We start from the raw sequence: 25,910 nt of genomic DNA, 5'->3' as shown, positions 1-25,910 counted from the left end.
TATCAAGGTGTTACTATGGTATAGATATATTGTCATTCCTTGGTCACTTTACACCGGAACTCAAGGTGTGACTATGGTATAGATATATTGTCACCCCTTGGTCTCTTTAAACCGGATCTCAAGGTGTGACTATGGTATAGATGGGTATACATTTACAATTAATTCTCCATAGGCCGTAATGGTAACGTTTTTCTCCGTTGCTCAGTCCATATCGTTTACTTGAACATGTATGATGGCTCATATCGAAGCTGATACATTTATACATGTCTGGTTAAATTTTCGGGGTGGCAAGTGAGATTACTTTTTTCGCAAATTGCTGGACCCCGGAAGATGGTGAAAAATGTCACTCTCCTCATGAAATAATCCCAAAATTCTGATCATAAAATTCAATAAAAAAATTGTCCTTTCTAATAATTTATTTCAGGTCAAATCTACATCTTTCTTTTCTCATCACATCAGCTCTATAAAACAGTTCTTATTGTTCATTTATGTCCATTTTTAAAATCACAGCATCCACAATTGTATGGCGGACTAATATTTTTTTTTAATTACGTCATCTGAGTTCCTCATCTCAAGGTCTATTAGGGATCCTGACCCATATTGAAATCAATACTTCTGATTTTTCCAAATATTTTTATGTGATCTTCATCGGTATAACATTCTGAATAAATCTGTGTATTTTTGTCCATTTCTGAAAAAAAATAAAGTTGTTTTAGCACTATAAGGCAATGACACTTTCGTCGCTATATTCATTTATTTTGAATACAATGTGTATGTATAATTAATTTCTTCCAGAATACATTCACTAGTCAAAACAAGGACAAAACTTCTGATTATAACCTTTAATTACAATACACAGACCCTGTTAAAGCATTTTATAAAATTTTCTTGTGTCTTAAAGTGCATTTTGGCAGAGAAATCATGCAAAAATGAAGATTTTATAAAAAAACCAACACCAAAATAATCATTCTTACTAGTGGAAATCTGGTATTTAAAACTGTGGAAAGCACTCTAAACTACTGGGAAAGTCATCCTTATCATATAATTAAGAGTGCAATATAGTGCAAATTTTCAAAACTTGTCCTTTCACATAATTCTATTTGAGAAAAAATGTTTTTAACATGTATTTCAGTGAAAACCTTTTATCAGTGAGAAATCCACATGAGGTTTTAAAGGAAACATTGTGACATCACATGTATTATGGCGTCATTAAATAACGACAGATCAAAATAGTGCTAAATATAGTTTGCAGTGTTACGTGAGAAACAGTTGCCGCAAGATTTAACTCGAAATATTGAGTCGAAACGATCTGTAACTAAGCCTTTCCATTCAATATCAAGACCATAGCAACAGTTTTCATATTTGCATATTTTTAACATACCGACTGTAATTTCAATTGCATAAATACCATAAATAAACAATTTAGAGCTTGCCTAACAAAACAAAATGCTTACCAGTTATTCAGGACTTTTTAAAACCTCTAGTTTGCCATCTCAGGTTAAAAAGTAATGATATGTCTGGAACTGAAATAAGACAAAAAAAAAATTACTCAGGCTGTGTTATCATTTGATTTAAATACATAAGTATTATTGAGAGAGAAAAATCTATTTCTTGAAAGTTTAATTACAAAGAAAGACAAATGCTTCTCCCTTGTGGCTTAGTAACCTTCATTTAAACCTTTTATATTAGAAGCAATGGGTAGTAGCTAACTAGCTTAATAGTTGAATCAGTGCAGAAATATTGTTTTCAAAAAGGTTTGACCCTCCCCCTTTTTCACTGAGAAATGACAATATCTTTTGTTTTGCTCAAGTGCATTAAAAATAATAATTCATGATTTTCTTAAAACATGTACATGTGTTTTCTGTTTTTTTTGCATATGATATCTACTGACCAGGGGTCAAATCATTGGATAAAAGCACATGCGATGATGTATCTCACTTTACTCGTATGAAGTGTGTTATCTCCCATGATTATCAGGTATTCCTGTAGACCGAAGTGATAATTACATAACAAAGACTATATTGTGTCATGTTTACTTACAATTTAATAATATTTAAAAGTTATTTCTTGCCTTTTTCAATATAGTAAACAAATTCCTTTCGGATATCTCGGAAGTAAACAAAGTTATGATTGTGCCTAAAAAAAGTGTTCAGCCCCGTGCCAGTAATGCATTTTAAAAGCGAAAATTGCATTGAGTTTTTGCTGATCTTTATCAATAATATTTATCTTAAACCATTTATAATAACTAGGTATAAATAAAAAACTACTAACCATCATTTTCGGTGGTGTACAAGGTGAAATCATCCATAAATCAGCCTGAAAACTTCTGGAATTAAGCTTCTAATTTGGGTATACATTTACAATTAATTCTCCATAGGCCGTAATGGTAACGTTTTCCTCCGTTGCTCAGTCCATATCGTTTACTTGAACATGTATGATGGCTCATATCGAAGCTGATACATTTATACATGTCTGGTTAAATTTTCGGGGTGGCAAGTGAGATTACTTTTTTCGCAAATTGCTGGACCCCGGAAGATGGTGAAAAATGTCACTCTCCTCATGAAATAATCCCAAAATTCTGATCATAAAATTCAATAAAAAAATTGTCCTTTCTAATAATTTATTTCAGGTCAAATCTACATCTTTCTTTTCTCATCACATCAGCTCTATAAAACAGTTCTTATTGTTCATTTATGTCCATTTTTAAAATCACAGCATCCACAATTGTATGGCGGACTAATATTTTTTTTTAATTACGTCATCTGAGTTCCTCATCTCAAGGTCTATTAGGGATCCTGACCCAGATATATTGTCATCCCTTGGTCTCCTTAAACCGGATCTCAAGGTGTGACTATGGTATAGATATATTGTCATTCATTGGTCACTTTACACCGGAACTCAAGGTGTGACTATGGTATAGATATATTGTCATTCCTTGGTGACTTTACACCGGACTTCAAGGTGTGACTATGGTATAGATATATTGTCATCCCTTGGTCTCTTTGAACCGGAACTCAAGGTGTGCCTATGGTATAGATATATTGTCATCCCTTGGTCACTTTACACCGGAACTCAAGGTGTGACTATGGAATAGCTATATTGTCATCCCTAAGTCTCTTCACATCGGATCCCAAGGGGTGACTATGGAATAGATATGTTGTCATCCCTTGGTCACTTTACATCGGATCTCAAGGTGTGACTATGGTATAGATAGATTGTTATTCCTTGGTCACTTTACACCGGATCTCAAGGAGTGACTATGGTATAGATGTATTGTCCACCCTTGGTCACTTTACACTGGAACCCAAGGTGTGACTATGGTATAGATATATTGTCATCCCTTGGTCACTTTACACCGGAACCCAAGGTGTGACTATGGTATAGATATATTGTCATCCCTTGGTCACTTTACACCGGATCTTAAGGTCTGACTATGGTATAGATATATTGTCATCCCTTGGTCACTTTACACCGGATCATAAGGTGTGACTATGGTATAGATATATTGTCATCCCTTGGTCACTTTACACCGGAACTCAAGGGGTGACTATGGTATAGATATATTATCATCCCTTGGTCACTTTACACCGGATCTCAAGGTGTGACTATGGTATAGATATATTGTCATCCCTTGGTCACTTTACACCGGAACTCAAGGTGTAACTATGGTATAGATATATTGTCATCCCTTGGTCACTTTACACCTGATCTCAAGGTCTTACTATGGTATAGAGATATATTGTCATCCCTTCTTGGTCACTTCACACCGGAACCCAAGGTGTGACTATGGTATAGATATATTGTCATCCCTTGGTCACTTTACACCGGATCTCAAGGTGTGACTATGGTATAGATATACTGTCATCCCTTGGTCACTTTACACCGGAACTGAAGGTGTGACTATGGTATAGGTATATTGTCATACCTTGGTCTCTTTAAACCGGATTTCAAGGTGTGACTATGGTATAGATATATTGTCATCCCTTGGTCACTTTACACCGGAACTCAAGGTGTGACTATGGTATAGATATATTGTCATCCCTTGGTCACTTTACACCAGATCTCAAGGTGTGACTATGGTATCATCCCTAAGTCACTTTACACCGGATCTCAAGGGGTAACTATGGTATAGATATATTGTCATCCCTTGGTCACTTTACAAAGGATCTCAAGGTGTGACTATGGTATCATCCCTAAGTCTCTTCACACGGGATCTCAAGGGGGAAACTATGGTATAGATATATTGTCATCCCTTGGTCACTTTACACCGGAACTTAAGGTGTGACTATGGTATAGATATATTGTCATCCTTTGGTCACTTAACACCAGAACTCAAGGTGTGACTATGGTAAAGATATCTTGTCATTCCTTGGTCAGTTTGGTCACTTTACACCGGAACCCAAGGTGTGACTATGGTATATATAAATTGTCATCCCTTGGTCACTTTACACCGGATCTCAAGGTGCGACTATGGTATAGATATATTGTCACCCCTTGGTCACTTTACACCGGAACCCAAGGTGTGACTATGGTAAAGATATATTGTCATTCCTTGGTCACTTTACACCGGATATCAATGTGTGACTATGGTATAGATATATTGTCATCCCTTGGTCTCTTCACATCGGATCTCAAGGTCTGACTATGGTATAGATATATTGTCATTCCTTGGTCACTTTACACCGGATCTCAAGGTGTGACTATGGTATAGATATATTGTCATTCCTTGGTCACTTTACACCGGAACTCAAGGTGTACCTATGGTATAGATATATTGTCATCCCTTGGTCACTTTACACCGGAACTCAAGGTGTGACTATGGAATAGCTATATTGTCATCCTTAAGTCTCTTCACATCGGATCCCAAGAGGTGACTATGGAATAGATATGTTTTCATCCCTTGGTCACTTTACATCGTATCTCAAGGTGTGACTATGGTATAGATATATTGTCATTCCTTGGTCACTTTACACCGGATCTCAAGGTGTGACTATGGTATAGATATATTGTCATCCCTTGGTCACTTTACACTGGAACCCAAGGTGTGACTATGGTATAGATATATTGTCATCCCTTGGTCACTTTACACCGGAACCCAAGGTGTGACTATGGTATAGATATATTGTCATCCCTTGGTCACTTTACACCGGATCTTAAGGTCTGACTATGGTATATATATATAATGTCATCCCTTGGTCACTTTACACCGGATCTCAAGGGGTGACTATGGTATAGATATATTGTCATCCCTTCGTCACTTTACACCGGAACATAAGGTGTGACTATGGTATAGATATATTGTCATCCCTTGGTCACTTTACACCGGATCTCAAGTGTGACTATGGTATAGATATATTGTCATTCCTTGGTCTCTTTGAACCGGAACTCAAGGTGTGACTATGGTATAGATATATTGTCATTCCTTGGTCACTTTACATCGGATCTCAAGGTGTGACTATGGAATAGCTATATTGTCATCCCTTGGTCACTTTACACCGGAACTCAAGGTGTGACTATGGTATAGATATATTGTCATTCCTTGGTCACTTTACATCGGATATCAAGGTGTGACTATGGTATAGATATATTGTCATTCCTTGGTCACTTTACACCGGAACTCAAGGTATACTGTTGATAGACGGTACATAGGAGCACTATATTGTATGTTAACCACCGACGGTAGGTATAAACAAATACTTTGATAGACGGTATATAGGAGCACTATATTGTATGTTAACCACCGACGGTAGGTATACACAAATACTGTTGATAGACGGTATATAGGAGCACTATATTGTATGTTAACCACCGACGGTAGGTATACACAAATACTGTTGATAGACGGTATATAGGAGCACTATATTGTATGTTAACCGCCGACGGTAGGTATTCACACATACTGATGATAAACGGTATACAGGAGCACTATATTATATGTTAACCACCGACGGTAGGTATACACAAATACTATTGATAGACGGTATATAGGAGCACTATATTGTATGTTAACCACTGACGGTAGGTATACACAAATACTGTTGATGGACGGTATATAGGAGCACTATATTGTATGTTAACTACTGACTGTAGGTATACACAAATACTGTTTATAGACGGTATATAGGAGCACTATATTGTATGTTAACCACCAACGGTAGGTTTACACAAATACTGTTGATAGACGGTATATAGGAGCACTATATTGCATGTTAACCACCGACGGTAGGTAGAGACAAATACTGTTGATAGACGGTATATAGGAGCACTATATTGTATATTAACCACCGACGGTAGGTATAAACAAATACTGTTGATAGACGGTATATAGGAGCACTATATTGTATGTTAACCACCGACGGTAGGTAGACACAAATACTGTTGATAGACGGTATATAGGAGCACTATAATGTATGTTTACCACCGACGGTAGGTATACACAAATACTGTTGATAGACGGTATACAGGAGCACTATATTGTATGTTAACCAACGACGGTAGGTATACACAAATACTTTTGATAGACGTTATATAGGAGTACTGTATTGTATGTTCACCACCGACGGTAGGTATAGACAAATACTGTTGATAGACGGTATATAGGAGCAATTTATTATACGTTAACCACCGACGGTAACTATAAAGAAATACTGTTGATAGACGGTATAAAGCGGCACACTATTTTATGTTGACCACCAACCGTAGGTTTAGAAAAATACTGTTGATAGACAATATATAGTAGTTCTATATTGTATGTTAACCACCGATGGTAGGTATATGCAAATACTGTTAATAACGGGAATACAGCAGCACTATATCATATGTTAACCACCGACGGTAGGTACAGACAAAAACTGTTGATATACGGTATACAGGAGTACTGTATGGTATATTAACCACCGACGGTAGGTATAGACAAATAGAGTTGATAGACGGTATATATAGGAGCACTGTATTGTATGTTAACTACCGACAGTAGGTATAGACAACTGTCAATAGACTGTGTAATGGAGCACTATATTGTATGTTAACCACCGACGGTAGGTATAGAAAAATACTGTTGTAACTTGATAGACGGTATATAGGGGGACTGTATTGCATGTTAACCACCGACGGTAGGTATAGACAAATACTGTTGATAGACGGTATATAGGAGCACTATATTACATGTTAGCCAAGGATGGTATGTATAGACAACTGTAACTATGGTATAGATATATTGTCATGCCTTGGTCACTTTACACCGGAACTCAAGGTGTGACTATGATATAGATATATTGTCATCCCTTGGTCAGTTTACACTGACACTCACGGTGTGACTATGGTAAATATATATTGTCACCCCTTGGTCACTTTACACCGGATATCAAGGTGTGACTATGGTATAGAGATATTGTCACCCCTAAGTCACTTTACACCGGATATCAAGGTGTGACTATGGTATAGATATATTGTCATTCCTTGGTCACTTTATACCGGATATCAAGGTGTGACTATGGTATAGATATATTGTCATTCCTTGGTCACTTTACACCGGAACTCAAGGTTTGACTATGGTATAGATATATTGTCATCCCTTGGTCACTTTACACCGGATATCAAGGTGTGACTATGGTATAGGTATATTGTCATGCCTTGGTCACATTCCTTGGTCACTTTACACCGGAATCCAAGGTGTGACTATGGTATAGATATATTGTCATCCCTTGGTCACTTTACACCGGAACTCAAGGTGCGACTATGGTATAGATATATTGTCATCCCTTGGTCACTTTACACCGGAACTCAAGGTGTGACTATAATATAGATATATTGTCAGCCCTTGGTCACTTTACACCGGATCTCAAGGTGTGACTATGGTATAGATATATTGTCATCCCTTGGTCTCTTCACATCAGATCTCAAGGTGTGACTATGGTATAGATATATTGTCACCCCTTGGTAGCTTTACACCGGATATCAAGGTGTTACTATGGTATAGATATATTGTCATTCCTTGGTCACTTTACACCGGAACTCAAGGTGTGACTATGGTATAGATATATTGTCACCCCTTGGTAACTTTACACCGGATATCAAGGGGTGACTATGGTATAGATATATTGTCATCAATTGGTCATTTTACACCGGAACTCAAGGTGTGACTATGGTATAGATATATTGTCATCCCTTGGTCACTTTACACCGGAACTCAAGGTGTGACTATGGTATAGATAAATTATCATCCCTTGGTGTCTTTAAACCGGATCTCAAGGTGTGACTATGGTATAGATATATTGTCATCCCTTGGTCACTTTACACCGGAACTCAAGGTGTGACTATGGTATAGATAAATTGTCAGCCCTTGGTCTCTTTAAACCGGATCTCAAGGTGTGACTATGGTATAGATATATTGTCATCCCTTGGTCACTTTACACCGGAACTCAAGGTGTGACTATAATATAGATATATTGTCAGCCCTTGGTCACTTTACACCGGATCTCAAGGTGTGACTATGGTATAGATATATTGTCATCCCTTGGTCTCTTCACATCAGATCTCAAGGTGTGACTATGGTATAGATATATTGTCACCCCTTGGTAGCTTTACACCGGATATCAAGGTGTTACTATGGTATAGATATATTGTCATTCCTTGGTCACTTTACACCGGAACTCAAGGTGTGACTATGGTATAGATATATTGTCACCCCTTGGTCTCTTTAAACCGGATCTCAAGGTGTGACTATGGTATAGATATATTGTCATCCCTTGGTCTCTTTAAACCGGATCTCAAGGTGTGACTATGGTATAGATATATTGTCATTCATTGGTCACTTTACACCGGAACTTAAGGTGTGACTATGGTATAGATATATTGTCATTCCTTGGTGACTTTACACCGGACCTCAAGGTGTGACTATGGTATAGATATATTGTCACCCCTTGGTCTCTTTAAACCGGATCTCAAGGTGTGACTATGGTATAGATATATTGTCATCCCTTGGTCTCTTTAAACCGGATCTCAAGGTGTGACTATGGAATAGATATGTTGTCATCCCTTGGTCACTTTACATCGGATCTCAAGGTGTGACTATGGTATAGATAGATTGTTATTCCTTGGTCACTTTACACCGGATCTCAAGGAGTGACTATGGTATAGATGTATTGTCCACCCTTGGTCACTTTACACTGGAACCCAAGGTGTGACTATGGTATAGATATATTGTCATCCCTTGGTCACTTTACACCGGAACCCAAGGTGTGACTATGGTATAGATATATTGTCATCCCTTGGTCACTTTACACCGGATCTTAAGGTCTGACTATGGTATAGATATATTGTCATCCCTTGGTCACTTTACACCGGATCTCAAGGTGTGACTATGGTATAGATATATTGTCATCCCTTGGTCACTTTACACCGGAACTCAAGGGGTGACTATGGTATAGATATATTATCATCCCTTGGTCACTTTACACCGGATCTCAAGGTGTGACTATGGTATAGATATATTGTCATCCCTTGGTCACTTTACACCGGAACTCAAGGTGTAACTATGGTATAGATATATTGTCATCCCTTGGTCACTTTACACCTGATCTCAAGGTCTTACTATGGTATAGAGATATATTGTCATTCCTTGGTCACTTCACACCGGAACCCAAGGTGTGACTATGGTATAGATATATTGTCATCCCTTGGTCACTTTACACCGGATCTCAAGGTGTGACTATGGTATAGATATACTGTCATCCCTTGGTCACTTTACACCGGAACTGAAGGTGTGACTATGGTATAGGTATATTGTCATACCTTGGTCTCTTTAAACCGGATCTCAAGGTGTTACTATGGTGTAGATATATTGTCATCCCTTGGTCACTTTACACCGGAACTCAAGGTGTGACTATGGTATAGATATATTGTCATCCCTTGGTCACTTTACACCAGATCTCAAGGTGTGACTATGGTATCATCCCTAAGTCACTTTACACCGGATCTCAAGGGGTAACTATGGTATAGATATATTGTCATCCCTTGGTCACTTTACAAAGGATCTCAAGGTGTGACTATGGTATCATCCCTAAGTCTCTTCACACGGGATCTCAAGGGGGAAACTATGGTATAGATATATTGTCATCCCTTGGTCACTTTACACCGGAACTTAAGGTGTGACTATGGTATAGATATATTGTCATCCTTTGGTCACTTAACACCAGAACTCAAGGTGTGACTATGGTAAAGATATCTTGTCATTCCTTGGTCAGTTTGGTCACTTTACACCGGAACCCAAGGTGTGACTATGGTATATATATATTGTCATCCCTTGGTCACTTTACACCGGATCTCAAGGTGCGACTATGGTATAGATATATTGTCACCCCTTGGTCACTTTACACCGGAACCCAAGGTGTGACTATGGTAAAGATATATTGTCATTCCTTGGTCACTTTACACCGGATATCAATGTGTGACTATGGTATAGATATATTGTCATCCCTTGGTCTCTTCACATCGGATCTCAAGGTCTGACTATGGTATAGATATATTGTCATTCCTTGGTCACTTTACACCGGATCTCAAGGTGTGACTATGGTATAGATATATTGTCATTCCTTGGTCACTTTACACCGGAACTCAAGGTGTACCTATGGTATAGATATATTGTCATCCCTTGGTCACTTTACACCGGAACTCAAGGTGTGACTATGGAATAGCTATATTGTCATCCCTAAGTCTCTTCACATCGGATCCCAAGGGGTGACTATGGAATAGATATGTTTTCATCCCTTGGTCACTTTACATCGTATCTCAAGGTGTGACTATGGTATAGATATATTGTCATTCCTTGGTCACTTTACACCGGATCTCAAGGAGTGACTATGGTATAGATATATTGTCATCCCTTGGTCACTTTACACTGGAACCCAAGGTGTGACTATGGTATAGATATATTGTCATCCCTTGGTCACTTTACACCGGAACCCAAGGTGTGACTATGGTATAGATATATTGTCATCCCTTGGTCACTTTACACCGGATCTTAAGGTCTGACTATGGTATATATATATAATGTCATCCCTTGGTCACTTTACACCGGATCTCAAGGGGTGACTATGGTATAGATATATTGTCATCCCTTCGTCACTTTACACCGGAACATAAGGTGTGACTATGGTATAGATATATTGTCATTCCTTGGTCACTTTACACCGAATCTCAAGTGTGACTATGGTATAGATATATTGTCATTCCTTGGTCACTTTACACCGGAACTCAAGGTATGACTATGGTATAGATATATTGTCATTCCTTGGTCACTTTACACCGAATCTCAAGTGTGACTATGGTATATATATATATTGTCATCCCTTGGTCACTTTACACCGGAACTCAAGGTGTGACTATGGTATAGGTATATTGTCATACCTTGGTCTCTTTAAACCGGATCTCAAGGTGTGACTATGGTACAGATGTATTGTCATCCCTTGGTCACTTTACACCGGAACTAAAGGTGTGACTATGGTATAGATATGTTGTCATCCCTTGGTCACTTTACACCGGATCTCAAGGTGTGACTATGGTATCATCCCTAAGTCTCTTCACACGGGATCTCAAGGGGGAAACTATGGTATAGATATAATGTCATTCCTTGGTCACTTTACACCCGAACTCAAGGTGTGACTATGGTATAGATATAATGTCATTCCTTGGTCACTTTACACCGGATGTCAAGTAAGACTATGGTATAGATATATTGTCATTCCTTGGTCACTTTACACCGGAACTCAAGGTGTGACTATGGTATAGATATATTGTCATTCCTTGGTCACTTTACACCGTATCTCAAGTATGACTATGGTATAGATATATTGTCATTCCTTGGTCACTTTACACCGGATCTCAAGTAATACTATGGTATAGATATATTGTCATTCCTTGGTCACTTTACACTGGAACTCAAGGTGTGACTATGGTATAGATATATTGTCATTCCTTGGTCACTTTACACCGAATATCAAGTGTGACTATGGTATAGATATATTGTCATTCCTTGGTAACTTTACACCGGATCTCAAGGTGTGACTATGGTATAGATATATTGTCATTCCTTGGTCACTTTACACCTGATCTCAAGGTCTTACTATGGTATAGAGATATATTGTCATCCCTTGGTCACTTCACACCGGAACCCAAGGTGTGACTATGGTATAGATATATTGTCATCCCTTGGTCACTTTACACCGGATCTCAAGGTGTGACTATGGTATAGATATACTGTCATCCCTTGGTCACTTTACACCGGAACTGAAGGTGTGACTATGGTATAGGTAGCAATACACAGTTAGAAGTTTAGTTTCGCATTATGGCCCCTGTGAATTTTTTAAATATGAAAGTTTTTGTACAATAAAATTGATTTTTAGATAATTGAAGAATAATATAGCCTTCTTAGTGGGTTTATATGAACATTAAGATTGTTTTTAACATGTTTTATAGGCCATTTATATGATTGACAGTCCGTATTTTCCTATCCGTACCGTTCATAGGTCCATACATTATTGTAGTGTTTATCAACAAAGATTTTGCGCTCGATCTTTTCAATTCAATTTTATGGAAAAACGAGCAGATAAGCATATGATTTTTTTGGGACCACTTGATAGATATAAACCTATGGATTCAGGAAAGGTATCACTGTAATTGATTGAAATTTTCCTTTAGACCAAATTTTGGAGACTTTTGTGACATGTTCACCCCCCTTTTTTGCTATATTTTGTATCTAAGAAATGCAGATTGTTGCCATGGTTACACCCAAGACGGATTATATTTCACCCTTATGACCATTAGAAATCAAATCTATGGAAGATTCTCTTTCTATAAGTATATACATGCATAACACACATATAAAGCCTTCTTTGTTAGACAGGAGGGGAAAGGGGGTGTTTAAAAATTATGAGTGTCAATTTTAAGTTTTTTTCCTAACTGTGTATTGCTACCATAGGTATATTGTCATACCTTGGTCTCTTTAAACCGGATCTCAAGGTGTGACTATGGTATAGATATATTGTCATCCCTTGGTCACTTTACACCGGAACTCAAGGTGTGACTATGGTATAGATATATTGTCATTCCTTGGTCACTTTACACCGTATCTCAAGTATGACTATGGTATAGATATATTGTCATTCCTTGGTCACTTTACACCGGATCTCAAGTAATACTATGGTATAGATATATTGTCATTCCTTGGTCACTTTACACTGGAACTCAAGGTGTGACTATGGTATAGATATATTGTCATTCCTTGGTCACTTTACACCGAATATCAAGTGTGACTATGGTATAGATATATTGTCATTCCTTGGTAACTTTACACCGGATCTCAAGGTGTGACTATGGTATAGATATATTGTCATTCCTTGGTCACTTTACACCTGATCTCAAGGTCTTACTATGGTATAGAGATATATTGTCATCCCTTGGTCACTTCACACCGGAACCCAAGGTGTGACTATGGTATAGATATATTGTCATCCCTTGGTCACTTTACACCGGATCTCAAGGTGTGACTATGGTATAGATATACTGTCATCCCTTGGTCACTTTACACCGGAACTGAAGGTGTGACTATGGTATAGGTAGCAATACACAGTTAGAAGTTTAGTTTCGCATTATGGCCCCTGTGAATTTTTTAAATATGAAAGTTTTTGTACAATAAAATTGATTTTTAGATAATTGAAGAATAATATAGCCTTCTTAGTGGGTTTATATGAACATTAAGATTGTTTTTAACATGTTTTATAGGCCATTTATATGATTGACAGTCCGTATTTTCCTATCCGTACCGTTCATAGGTCCATACATTATTGTAGTGTTTATCAACAAAGATTTTGCGCTCGATCTTTTCAATTCAATTTTATGGAAAAACGAGCAGATAAGCATATGATTTTTTTGGGACCACTTGATAGATATAAACCTATGGATTCAGGAAAGGTATCACTGTAATTGATTGAAATTTTCCTTTAGACCAAATTTTGGAGACTTTTGTGACATGTTCACCCCCCTTTTTTGCTATATTTTGTATCTAAGAAATGCAGATTGTTGCCATGGTTACACCCAAGACGGATTATATTTCACCCTTATGACCATTAGAAATCAAATCTATGGAAGATTCTCTTTCTATAAGTATATACATGCATAACACACATATAAAGCCTTCTTTGTTAGACAGGAGGGGAAAGGGGGTGTTTAAAAATTATGAGTGTCAATTTTAAGTTTTTTTCCTAACTGTGTATTGCTACCATAGGTATATTGTCATACCTTGGTCTCTTTAAACCGGATCTCAAGGTGTGACTATGGTATAGATATATTGTCATCCCTTGGTCACTTTACACCGGAACTCAAGGTGTGACTATGGTATAGATATATTGTCATTCCTTGGTCACTTTACACCGTATCTCAAGTATGACTATGGTATAGATATATTGTCATTCCTTGGTCACTTTACACCGGATCTCAAGTAATACTATGGTATAGATATATTGTCATTCCTTGGTCACTTTACACTGGAACTCAAGGTGTGACTATGGTATAGATATATTGTCATTCCTTGGTCACTTTACACCGAATATCAAGTGTGACTATGGTATAGATATATTGTCATTCCTTGGTAACTTTACACCGGATCTCAAGGTGTGACTATGGTATAGATATATTGTCATTCCTTGGTCACTTTACACCTGATCTCAAGGTCTTACTATGGTATAGAGATATATTGTCATCCCTTGGTCACTTCACACCGGAACCCAAGGTGTGACTATGGTATAGATATATTGTCATCCCTTGGTCACTTTACACCGGATCTCAAGGTGTGACTATGGTATAGATATACTGTCATCCCTTGGTCACTTTACACCGGAACTGAAGGTGTGACTATGGTATAGGTAGCAATACACAGTTAGAAGTTTAGTTTCGCATTATGGCCCCTGTGAATTTTTTAAATATGAAAGTTTTTGTACAATAAAATTGATTTTTAGATAATTGAAGAATAATATAGCCTTCTTAGTGGGTTTATATGAACATTAAGATTGTTTTTAACATGTTTTATAGGCCATTTATATGATTGACAGTCCGTATTTTCCTATCCGTACCGTTCATAGGTCCATACATTATTGTAGTGTTTATCAACAAAGATTTTGCGCTCGATCTTTTCAATTCAATTTTATGGAAAAACGAGCAGATAAGCATATGATTTTTTTGGGACCACTTGATAGATATAAACCTATGGATTCAGGAAAGGTATCACTGTAATTGATTGAAATTTTCCTTTAGACCAAATTTTGGAGACTTTTGTGACATGTTCACCCCCCTTTTTTGCTATATTTTGTATCTAAGAAATGCAGATTGTTGCCATGGTTACACCCAAGACGGATTATATTTCACCCTTATGACCATTAGAAATCAAATCTATGGAAGATTCTCTTTCTATAAGTATATACATGCATAACACACATATAAAGCCTTCTTTGTTAGACAGGAGGGGAAAGGGGGTGTTTAAAAATTATGAGTGTCAATTTTAAGTTTTTTTCCTAACTGTGTATTGCTACCATAGGTATATTGTCATACCTTGGTCTCTTTAAACCGGATCTCAAGGTGTGACTATGGTATAGATATATTGTCATCCCTTGGTCACTTTACACCGGAACTCAAGGTGTGACTATGGTATAGATATATTGTCATCCCTTGGTCACTTTACACCAGATCTCAAGGTGTGACTATGGTATCATCCCTAAGTCACTTTACACCGGATCTCAAGGGGTAACTATGGTATAGATATATTGTCATCCCTTGGTCACTTTACAAAGGATCTCAAGGTGTGACTATGGTATCATCCCTAAGTCTCTTCACACGGGATCTCAAGGGGGAAACTATGGTATAGATATATTGTCATCCCTTGGTCACTTTACACCGGAACTTAAGGTGTGACTATGGTATAGATATATTGTCATCCTTTGGTCACTTAACACCAGAACTCAAGGTGTGACTATGGTAAAGATATCTTGTCATTCCTTGGTCAGTTTGGTCACTTTACACCGGAACCCAAGGTGTGACTATGGTATATATATATTGTCATCCCTTGGTCACTTTACACCGGATCTCAAGGTGTGACTATGGTATAGATATATTGTCACCCCTTGGTCACTTTACACCGGAACCCAAGGTGTGACTATGGTATAGATATATTGTCATTCCTTGGTCACTTTACACCGGATATCAATGTGTGACTATGGTATAGATATATTGTCATCCCTTGGTCTCTTCACATCGGATCTCAAGGTCTGACTATGGTATAGATATATTGTCATCCCTTGGTCACTTTACACCGGATCTCAAGGTGTGACTATGGTATATATATATTGTCATCCCTTGGTCACTTTACACCGGAACTCAAGGTGTGACTATGGTATAGGTATATTGTCATACCTTGGTCTCTTTAAACCGGATCTCAAGGTGTGACTATGGTATAGATGTATTGTCATCCCTTGGTCACTTTACACCGGAACTCAAGGTGTGACTATGGTATAGATATATTGTCATTCCTTGGTCACTTTACACCGGATATCAAGGTGTGACTATGGTATAGATATATTGTCATTCCTTGGTCACTTTACACCGGAACTCAAGGTATGACTATGGTATAGATATTTTGTCATTCCTTGGTCACTTTACACCGAATCTCAAGTGTGACTAAGGTATAGATATATTGTCATTCCTTGGTCACTTTACACCGGATCTCAAGGTGTGACTATGGTATAGATATATTGTCATTCCTTGGTCACTTTACACCGGAACTCAAGGTGTGACTATGGTAAAGATATATTGTCATCCATTGGTCACCTTACACCAGAAATCAAGGTGTAACTATGGTATAGATATATTGTCATCCCTTGGTCACTTTACACCTGATCTCAAAGTCTTACTATGGTATAGAGATATATTGTCATCCCTTGGTCACTTCACACCGGAACCCAAGGTGTGACTATGGTATAGATATATTGTCATCCCTTGGTCACTTTACACCGGATCTCAAGGTGTGACTATGGTATATATATATTGTCATCCCTTGGTCACTTCACACCGGAACCCAAGGTGTGACTATGGTATAGATATATTGTCATCCCTTGGTCACTTTACATCGGATCTCAAGGTGTGACTATGGTATAGATATATTGTCATTCCTTGGTCTCTTTACACCGGAATTCAAGGTGTGACTATGGTATAGGTATATTGTCATACCTTGGTCTCTTTAAACCGGATCTCAATGTGTGATTTTGGTATAGATATATTGTCATCCCTTGGTCACTTTACACCGGATCTCAAGGTGTGACTATGGTATAGATATATTGTCATCCCTTGGTCACTTTACACCAGATCTCAAGGTGTGACTATGGTATCATCCCTAAGTCACTTCACACCGGATCTCAAAGTGTGACTATGGTATCATCCCTAAGTCTCTTCACAAGGGATCTCAAGGGGGAAACTATGGTATAGATATATTGTCATCCCTTGGTCACTTTACACCGGAACTCAAGGTGTGACTATGGTAAAGATATATTGTCATTCCTTGGTCAGTTTGGTCACTTTACACCGGAACCCAAGGTGTGACTATGGTATATATATATTGTCATCCCTTGGTCACTTTACACCGGAACTTAAGGTGTGACTATGGTATAGATATATTGTCATCCCTTGATCACTTAACACCAGAACTCAAGGTGTGACTATGGTAAAGATATATTGTCATTCCTTGGTCAGTTTGGTCACTTTACACCGGAACCCAAGGTGTGACTATGGTATATATATATTGTCATCCCTTGGTCACTTAACACCGGATCTCAAGGTGTGACTATGGTATAGATATATTGTCACCCCTTGGTCACTTTACACCGGAACCCAAGGTGTGACTATGGTAAAGATATATTGTCATCCCTTGGTCACTTCACACCGGAACTCAAGGTGTGACTATGGTATAGATATATTGTAATTCCTTGGTCACTTTACACCGGATATTAAGGTGTGACTATGGTATAGATATATTGTCATGCCTTGGTCAGTTTACTCTGGAACTCACGGTGTGACTGGTATAGATATATTGTCACCCCTTGGTCACTTTACACCAGATCTCAAGGTGTGACTATGGTATCATCCCTAAGTCACTTCACACCGGATCTCAAGGGGTAACTATGGTATAGATATATTGTCATCCCTTGGTCACTTTACAAAGGATCTCAAGGTGTGACTATGGTATCATCCCTAAGTCTCTTCACACGGGATCTCAAGGGGGAAACTATGGTATAGATATAATGTCATTCCTTGGTCACTTTACACCGGATCTCAAGTAATACTATGGTATAGATATATTGTCATTCCTTGGTCACTTTACACCGGAACTCAAGGTGTGACTATGGTATAGATATATTGTCATTCCTTGGTCACTTTACACCGAATCTCAAGTGTGACTATGGTATAGATATATTGTCATTCCTTGGTCACTTTACACCGGATCTCAAGGTGTGACTATGGTATAGATATATTGTCATTCCTTGGTCACTTTACACCGGAACTCAAGGTGTGACTATGGTATAGATATATTGTCATCCCTTGGTCACCTTACACCGGAACTCAAGGTCTTACTATGGTATAGAGATATTTTGTCATCCCTTGGTCACTTCACACCGGAACCCAAGGTGTGACTATGGTATAGATATATTGTCATCCCTTGGTCACTTTACACCGGATCTCAAAGTGTGACTATGGTATAGATATATTGTCATCCCTTGGTCTTTTTACACCGGAATTCAAGGTGTGACTATGGTATAGGTATATTGTCATACCTTGGTCTCTTTAAACCGGATCTCAATGTGTGATTTTGGTGTAGATATATTGTCATCCCTTGGTCACTTTACACTGGATCTCAAGGTGTGACTATGGTATAGATATATTGTCATCCCTTGGTCACTTTACACCAGATCTCAAGGTGTGACTATGGTATCATCCCTAAGTCACTTCACACCGGATCTCAAGAGGTAACTATGGTATAGATATATTGTCATCCCTTGGTCACTTTACACCGGAACTGAAGGTGTGACTATGGTATAGGTAGCAATACACAGTTAGAAGTTTAGTTTCGCATTATGGCCCCTGTGAATTTTTTAAATATGAAAGTTTTTGTACAATAAAATTGATTTTTAGATAATTGAAGAATAATATAGCCTTCTTAGTGGGTTTATATGAACATTAAGATTGTTTTTAACATGTTTTATAGGCCATTTATATGATTGACAGTCCGTATTTTCCTATCCGTACCGTTCATAGGTCCATACATTATTGTAGTGTTTATCAACAAAGATTTTGCGCTCGATCTTTTCAATTCAATTTTATGGAAAAACGAGCAGATAAGCATATGATTTTTTTGGGACCACTTGATAGATATAAACCTATGGATTCAGGAAAGGTATCACTGTAATTGATTGAAATTTTCCTTTAGACCAAATTTTGGAGACTTTTGTGACATGTTCACCCCCCTTTTTTGCTATATTTTGTATCTAAGAAATGCAGATTGTTGCCATGGTTACACCCAAGACGGATTATATTTCACCCTTATGACCATTAGAAATCAAATCTATGGAAGATTCTCTTTCTATAAGTATATACATGCATAACACACATATAAAGCCTTCTTTGTTAGACAGGAGGGGAAAGGGGGTGTTTAAAAATTATGAGTGTCAATTTTAAGTTTTTTTCCTAACTGTGTATTGCTACCATAGGTATATTGTCATACCTTGGTCTCTTTAAACCGGATCTCAAGGTGTGACTATGGTATAGATATATTGTCATCCCTTGGTCACTTTACACCGGAACTCAAGGTGTGACTATGGTATAGATATATTGTCATTCCTTGGTCACTTTACACCGTATCTCAAGTATGACTATGGTATAGATATATTGTCATTCCTTGGTCACTTTACACCGGATCTCAAGTAATACTATGGTATAGATATATTGTCATTCCTTGGTCACTTTACACTGGAACTCAAGGTGTGACTATGGTATAGATATATTGTCATTCCTTGGTCACTTTACACCGAATATCAAGTGTGACTATGGTATAGATATATTGTCATTCCTTGGTAACTTTACACCGGATCTCAAGGTGTGACTATGGTATAGATATATTGTCATTCCTTGGTCACTTTACACCTGATCTCAAGGTCTTACTATGGTATAGAGATATATTGTCATCCCTTGGTCACTTCACACCGGAACCCAAGGTGTGACTATGGTATAGATATATTGTCATCCCTTGGTCACTTTACACCGGATCTCAAGGTGTGACTATGGTATAGATATACTGTCATCCCTTGGTCACTTTACACCGGAACTGAAGGTGTGACTATGGTATAGGTAGCAATACACAGTTAGAAGTTTAGTTTCGCATTATGGCCCCTGTGAATTTTTTAAATATGAAAGTTTTTGTACAATAAAATTGATTTTTAGATAATTGAAGAATAATATAGCCTTCTTAGTGGGTTTATATGAACATTAAGATTGTTTTTAACATGTTTTATAGGCCATTTATATGATTGACAGTCCGTATTTTCCTATCCGTACCGTTCATAGGTCCATACATTATTGTAGTGTTTATCAACAAAGATTTTGCGCTCGATCTTTTCAATTCAATTTTATGGAAAAACGAGCAGATAAGCATATGATTTTTTTGGGACCACTTGATAGATATAAACCTATGGATTCAGGAAAGGTATCACTGTAATTGATTGAAATTTTCCTTTAGACCAAATTTTGGAGACTTTTGTGACATGTTCACCCCCCTTTTTTGCTATATTTTGTATCTAAGAAATGCAGATTGTTGCCATGGTTACACCCAAGACGGATTATATTTCACCCTTATGACCATTAGAAATCAAATCTATGGAAGATTCTCTTTCTATAAGTATATACATGCATAACACACATATAAAGCCTTCTTTGTTAGACAGGAGGGGAAAGGGGGTGTTTAAAAATTATGAGTGTCAATTTTAAGTTTTTTTCCTAACTGTGTATTGCTACCATAGGTATATTGTCATACCTTGGTCTCTTTAAACCGGATCTCAAGGTGTGACTATGGTATAGATATATTGTCATCCCTTGGTCACTTTACACCGGAACTCAAGGTGTGACTATGGTATAGATATATTGTCATTCCTTGGTCACTTTACACCGTATCTCAAGTATGACTATGGTATAGATATATTGTCATTCCTTGGTCACTTTACACCGGATCTCAAGTAATACTATGGTATAGATATATTGTCATTCCTTGGTCACTTTACACTGGAACTCAAGGTGTGACTATGGTATAGATATATTGTCATTCCTTGGTCACTTTACACCGAATATCAAGTGTGACTATGGTATAGATATATTGTCATTCCTTGGTAACTTTACACCGGATCTCAAGGTGTGACTATGGTATAGATATATTGTCATTCCTTGGTCACTTTACACCTGATCTCAAGGTCTTACTATGGTATAGAGATATATTGTCATCCCTTGGTCACTTCACACCGGAACCCAAGGTGTGACTATGGTATAGATATATTGTCATCCCTTGGTCACTTTACACCGGATCTCAAGGTGTGACTATGGTATAGATATACTGTCATCCCTTGGTCACTTTACACCGGAACTGAAGGTGTGACTATGGTATAGGTAGCAATACACAGTTAGAAGTTTAGTTTCGCATTATGGCCCCTGTGAATTTTTTAAATATGAAAGTTTTTGTACAATAAAATTGATTTTTAGATAATTGAAGAATAATATAGCCTTCTTAGTGGGTTTATATGAACATTAAGATTGTTTTTAACATGTTTTATAGGCCATTTATATGATTGACAGTCCGTATTTTCCTATCCGTACCGTTCATAGGTCCATACATTATTGTAGTGTTTATCAACAAAGATTTTGCGCTCGATCTTTTCAATTCAATTTTATGGAAAAACGAGCAGATAAGCATATGATTTTTTTGGGACCACTTGATAGATATAAACCTATGGATTCAGGAAAGGTATCACTGTAATTGATTGAAATTTTCCTTTAGACCAAATTTTGGAGACTTTTGTGACATGTTCACCCCCCTTTTTTGCTATATTTTGTATCTAAGAAATGCAGATTGTTGCCATGGTTACACCCAAGACGGATTATATTTCACCCTTATGACCATTAGAAATCAAATCTATGGAAGATTCTCTTTCTATAAGTATATACATGCATAACACACATATAAAGCCTTCTTTGTTAGACAGGAGGGGAAAGGGGGTGTTTAAAAATTATGAGTGTCAATTTTAAGTTTTTTTCCTAACTGTGTATTGCTACCATAGGTATATTGTCATACCTTGGTCTCTTTAAACCGGATCTCAAGGTGTGACTATGGTATAGATATATTGTCATCCCTTGGTCACTTTACACCGGAACTCAAGGTGTGACTATGGTATAGATATATTGTCATCCCTTGGTCACTTTACACCAGATCTCAAGGTGTGACTATGGTATCATCCCTAAGTCACTTTACACCGGATCTCAAGGGGTAACTATGGTATAGATATATTGTCATCCCTTGGTCACTTTACAAAGGATCTCAAGGTGTGACTATGGTATCATCCCTAAGTCTCTTCACACGGGATCTCAAGGGGGAAACTATGGTATAGATATATTGTCATCCCTTGGTCACTTTACACCGGAACTTAAGGTGTGACTATGGTATAGATATATTGTCATCCTTTGGTCACTTAACACCAGAACTCAAGGTGTGACTATGGTAAAGATATCTTGTCATTCCTTGGTCAGTTTGGTCACTTTACACCGGAACCCAAGGTGTGACTATGGTATATATATATTGTCATCCCTTGGTCACTTTACACCGGATCTCAAGGTGTGACTATGGTATAGATATATTGTCACCCCTTGGTCACTTTACACCGGAACCCAAGGTGTGACTATGGTATAGATATATTGTCATTCCTTGGTCACTTTACACCGGATATCAATGTGTGACTATGGTATAGATATATTGTCATCCCTTGGTCTCTTCACATCGGATCTCAAGGTCTGACTATGGTATAGATATATTGTCATCCCTTGGTCACTTTACACCGGATCTCAAGGTGTGACTATGGTATATATATATTGTCATCCCTTGGTCACTTTACACCGGAACTCAAGGTGTGACTATGGTATAGGTATATTGTCATACCTTGGTCTCTTTAAACCGGATCTCAAGGTGTGACTATGGTATAGATGTATTGTCATCCCTTGGTCACTTTACACCGGAACTCAAGGTGTGACTATGGTATAGATATATTGTCATTCCTTGGTCACTTTACACCGGATATCAAGGTGTGACTATGGTATAGATATATTGTCATTCCTTGGTCACTTTACACCGGAACTCAAGGTATGACTATGGTATAGATATTTTGTCATTCCTTGGTCACTTTACACCGAATCTCAAGTGTGACTAAGGTATAGATATATTGTCATTCCTTGGTCACTTTACACCGGATCTCAAGGTGTGACTATGGTATAGATATATTGTCATTCCTTGGTCACTTTACACCGGAACTCAAGGTGTGACTATGGTAAAGATATATTGTCATCCATTGGTCACCTTACACCAGAAATCAAGGTGTAACTATGGTATAGATATATTGTCATCCCTTGGTCACTTTACACCTGATCTCAAAGTCTTACTATGGTATAGAGATATATTGTCATCCCTTGGTCACTTCACACCGGAACCCAAGGTGTGACTATGGTATAGATATATTGTCATCCCTTGGTCACTTTACACCGGATCTCAAGGTGTGACTATGGTATATATATATTGTCATCCCTTGGTCACTTCACACCGGAACCCAAGGTGTGACTATGGTATAGATATATTGTCATCCCTTGGTCACTTTACATCGGATCTCAAGGTGTGACTATGGTATAGATATATTGTCATTCCTTGGTCTCTTTACACCGGAATTCAAGGTGTGACTATGGTATAGGTATATTGTCATACCTTGGTCTCTTTAAACCGGATCTCAATGTGTGATTTTGGTATAGATATATTGTCATCCCTTGGTCACTTTACACCGGATCTCAAGGTGTGACTATGGTATAGATATATTGTCATCCCTTGGTCACTTTACACCAGATCTCAAGGTGTGACTATGGTATCATCCCTAAGTCACTTCACACCGGATCTCAAAGTGTGACTATGGTATCATCCCTAAGTCTCTTCACAAGGGATCTCAAGGGGGAAACTATGGTATAGATATATTGTCATCCCTTGGTCACTTTACACCGGAACTCAAGGTGTGACTATGGTAAAGATATATTGTCATTCCTTGGTCAGTTTGGTCACTTTACACCGGAACCCAAGGTGTGACTATGGTATATATATATTGTCATCCCTTGGTCACTTTACACCGGAACTTAAGGTGTGACTATGGTATAGATATATTGTCATCCCTTGATCACTTAACACCAGAACTCAAGGTGTGACTATGGTAAAGATATATTGTCATTCCTTGGTCAGTTTGGTCACTTTACACCGGAACCCAAGGTGTGACTATGGTATATATATATTGTCATCCCTTGGTCACTTAACACCGGATCTCAAGGTGTGACTATGGTATAGATATATTGTCACCCCTTGGTCACTTTACACCGGAACCCAAGGTGTGACTATGGTAAAGATATATTGTCATCCCTTGGTCACTTCACACCGGAACTCAAGGTGTGACTATGGTATAGATATATTGTAATTCCTTGGTCACTTTACACCGGATATTAAGGTGTGACTATGGTATAGATATATTGTCATGCCTTGGTCAGTTTACTCTGGAACTCACGGTGTGACTGGTATAGATATATTGTCACCCCTTGGTCACTTTACACCAGATCTCAAGGTGTGACTATGGTATCATCCCTAAGTCACTTCACACCGGATCTCAAGGGGTAACTATGGTATAGATATATTGTCATCCCTTGGTCACTTTACAAAGGATCTCAAGGTGTGACTATGGTATCATCCCTAAGTCTCTTCACACGGGATCTCAAGGGGGAAACTATGGTATAGATATAATGTCATTCCTTGGTCACTTTACACCCGAACTCAAGGTGTGACTATGGTATAGATATATTGTCATTCCTTGGTCACTTTACACCGGATCTCAAGTAAGACTATGGTATAGATATATTGTCATTCCTTGGTCACTTTACACCGGAACTCAAGGTGTGACTATGGTATAGCATATATTGTCATTCCTTGGTCACTTTACACCGGATCTCAAGTATGACTATGGTATAGATATATTGTCATTCCTTGGTCACTTTACACCGGATCTCAAGTAATACTATGGTATAGATATATTGTCATTCCTTGGTCACTTTACACCGGAACTCAAGGTGTGACTATGGTATAGATATATTGTCATTCCTTGGTCACTTTACACCGAATCTCAAGTGTGACTATGGTATAGATATATTGTCATTCCTTGGTCACTTTACACCGGATCTCAAGGTGTGACTATGGTATAGATATATTGTCATTCCTTGGTCACTTTACACCGGAACTCAAGGTGTGACTATGGTATAGATATATTGTCATCCCTTGGTCACCTTACACCGGAACTCAAGGTCTTACTATGGTATAGAGATATTTTGTCATCCCTTGGTCACTTCACACCGGAACCCAAGGTGTGACTATGGTATAGATATATTGTCATCCCTTGGTCACTTTACACCGGATCTCAAAGTGTGACTATGGTATAGATATATTGTCATCCCTTGGTCTTTTTACACCGGAATTCAAGGTGTGACTATGGTAT

The 25,910-nt window shown here is 37.9% G+C and overlaps 1 long non-coding RNA gene across 1 annotated transcript; it reads right to left on the bottom strand.

Moving 5' to 3' along the window:
* Nucleotides 1-557: 557 nt before the first annotated feature.
* On the bottom strand, nucleotides 558-2,696 carry LOC143053806 (uncharacterized). Its single transcript, XR_012971461.1, has 3 exons — nucleotides 2,272-2,696; nucleotides 1,455-1,523; nucleotides 558-691 (listed from the first exon to the last, which is right to left on the bottom strand). It is a non-coding gene; the product is annotated as an uncharacterized LOC143053806 (long non-coding RNA).
* Between the last annotated feature and the right edge of the window lie 23,214 nt (nucleotides 2,697-25,910).

The sequence above is a fragment of the Mytilus galloprovincialis genome, chromosome 12 (assembly GCF_965363235.1).
Source record: "Mytilus galloprovincialis chromosome 12, xbMytGall1.hap1.1, whole genome shotgun sequence".
Classification (NCBI taxonomy): domain Eukaryota; kingdom Metazoa; phylum Mollusca; class Bivalvia; order Mytilida; family Mytilidae; genus Mytilus; species Mytilus galloprovincialis.
This window is presented reverse-complemented; position numbering and strand designations above follow the sequence as displayed.